Source organism: Ursus americanus, chromosome 8 (genome assembly GCF_024610735.1).
Source record: "Ursus americanus isolate L20-20 chromosome 8, mUrsAme1.1.p, whole genome shotgun sequence".
NCBI lineage: Eukaryota > Metazoa > Chordata > Mammalia > Carnivora > Ursidae > Ursus > Ursus americanus.
In genome coordinates, this window is record NC_142134.1 from 39927781 (window position 1) to 39930377 (window position 2597).

A 2597-nucleotide genomic window follows, 5' to 3' on the forward strand; every position below is an offset into this window, starting at 1 on the left:
TTCTTTGAAATCTTTTTTCAAGATCTCTACTTTTGGCTTTGTAAAAGAACTTGGGTTTGACAAATATGCTCCCCAGTTTGTCATCTATGAGCAAGATTAACTGAAGCCAAGCAGGAACAACAGTCATTAACAAACTAGGGTCTGATGAACAACTCTTAGAACAGATGGACACACATATACATATACACACACATAGCAAAATTCTGAAGACTACTTAGGAGGAAAATGTCTGGTGACAGCATAAATAGCTCAGGGCCTGCAGGGCCTAAACTTTAACTCCCTGAAACTTCAGGACAAATTTTACATTATCTACTTGAGTTACCAAAGACACAGAGCTCAACTCTGCTTTATAGGGAATTAAACTATGAAGTTAGATTCTTAAAAATAAAAAGACATTAATGCTGCTTAGCCATCTTATTAGATATTTAACATAATTTATTGCCAGAAAACATAGTGCCTTTGGTCTTAGAGCAAAATTCATAGAGTGACTCGGTTGTTCTCAGCATGAAGGAGAACAGACACATTTTTCAAAAGAAGCAATTGACTTGTTAAAGGTTTGACATATCACAAACATTTTGATTTTGTGATCAGACTGGATGGTGGCTTACTTATCCCCTGACTTTACTGTCAGGTACTTTACAAGTTTACTTCTCAGACAAGAACTGTGGGAAATCTTAGGAGGAATTGGTAGGGCAAACAGGAGGGAAACACAGCTATAATAAAGCTATGGTAGTGGCTAAAGTGACAAGAAAAACAAATGGAAATCATTTGATTTGTACTGCACCTGTGAGAGAAGAAATTATGACTCCTTTTTGCATCTGAATCTCACAGGTCTATTTTGAGAGTTGAGAGATCTGTATAAAGTACCTTGTTCACTCTTTTAAAACAGGCTTTACTTCAAGAGAAATCAACTGTGAAATTTATAGAAATTCTTTCTGAAGCTAAGAAAAAAGTTCAAATTCCTTTCACTAAACTCTTCTAGAATCTAGAGACACACTGTGGTGTAGGATTAAGATATGCCAATTCAGGGGCGGGGCAAGCTTATCCCAGGGCGGTCAGGCTGCAGAGGTACTTGGGACTCGAGAGCAGGAGCCGTCCTGAGCAGTCCTCTGGTGTAGGGCCACATACAGGCCAGGAGCCCGGGTTCCATGCGGTGGATACCCCAGTCCAAGGCAGTCCCCGAGGCTCACAGAGAGCCTCTGAAGAGCCCCGCCATGCACAGGAAGGGTGGCCACTGCCATGGCTGTGGATGTGCCTGACGAGATGAAGAGCCGAATCCCAGTGGTGCTCCCGGCCTGTGGCTCCTTCAGTCCCATCCCAACATGCACCTGCGCTTGTTTGAGGTGGCCAGAGACCACCTGCATCAAACAGGAATGTACCAGTTGATCAGGAGAATCATCTACAGGAAGAAAGACTGGGTGGCCATGGCCTGGCTGGCCCTGCAGACGGCCGACTGGGTCCAGGTGGACCCCTGGGAGAGCGAGCAGGTGTGGTGCAGTGGATGGAGACAGTGAAGGTGCTGAGGCAGCATCACAGCAAACTGCTCAAATCTCTGCCCCAGACGGAAGGCCTAGACCACAGCTGGGCTCACTCCACAGCCAGGCTCACTCCACAGCCCCCACAGCTGGGCCTGAGCTGAAGTTCCTCTGTGGGGCAGATGTCCTGAAGACCTTCTAGACCCCCAACCTCTGGAAAGATGCACACATCCAGCAGATAGTGGAGAAGTTTGGCATGTGTGTGTGAGCCGGACAAGTCACAACCCAAAGGAATACAGCTTGGGCTCGCCCATCCTGCACAGGCATGGGTGCAACAGTCACCTGGCCAGGGAACCTGCGCAGAATGGGCTCCGCTCCACGTACATCAGGCGGGACTTCAGCCAGGGCACAGTGTGAAGTACCTGCTCCCAGATGCTGTCATCACCTACATCAAGAACCACAGCATCTACACCAGGGACAGTTCCTGGAAACGCAGTAGCACCCAGAGGAATAAAGGAAAGACAACATGGGGAGAGCCAGCTACACCTCCACAGAGCTCCTCCTGAGGAAAGGGCAGTTATAAGGTCTAATTAGGGCTTTTTTTCTTTTTTCTTTTCCATTTTTCCTTTGTCTTATTTAGGCAATGAGTTTATTTCAGAGGAGTCTTCTGTCCCTGGAAGAGATAACTTCTTTTGGGAGGAGGAGCAAGTGCCTACATCTCAAGAAGGAATATTTACCAAAGAAGTTAAAATGGCGTGACAGGTCACTAGAACTAGACCACAGCTCTCCGAATCTCTCACCGCAGAGGCCTTCGTATTCGGTAAATGGTGACTCTGGCATGCGCACTGAAGGCAGTTCTGCACAAGCGGGGCTGCTGACGGTCAGATCAGAACTGCCCACACTTGTTTTTTAACTAGGACCAGGTGCAGCATGCTGGTCTTGATTGGAGAGACTTGACAGGATGCTAATTACCAAACAGTGGACTTTGTCAATGCCTTGTTCCAACAAAATAATACTAATTGAGGAGTCAAAAATTTGGAAGCAGCTCTTTGCTGATTTACATCAAATCTTCTTCCCTCAAGAACCACCGTCTGCCTACCTAAGCTGTAGATACAATTTAAA

At 46.4% G+C, this 2597-nt stretch overlaps 1 pseudogene; it reads left to right on the top strand.

The window, feature by feature from the left end:
- The first annotated feature begins 1224 nt into the window (after positions 1 to 1224).
- LOC123804018 (nicotinamide/nicotinic acid mononucleotide adenylyltransferase 3 pseudogene) lies at positions 1225 to 2041 on the top strand (annotated as a pseudogene).
- Positions 2042 to 2597: the final 556 nt, after the last annotated feature.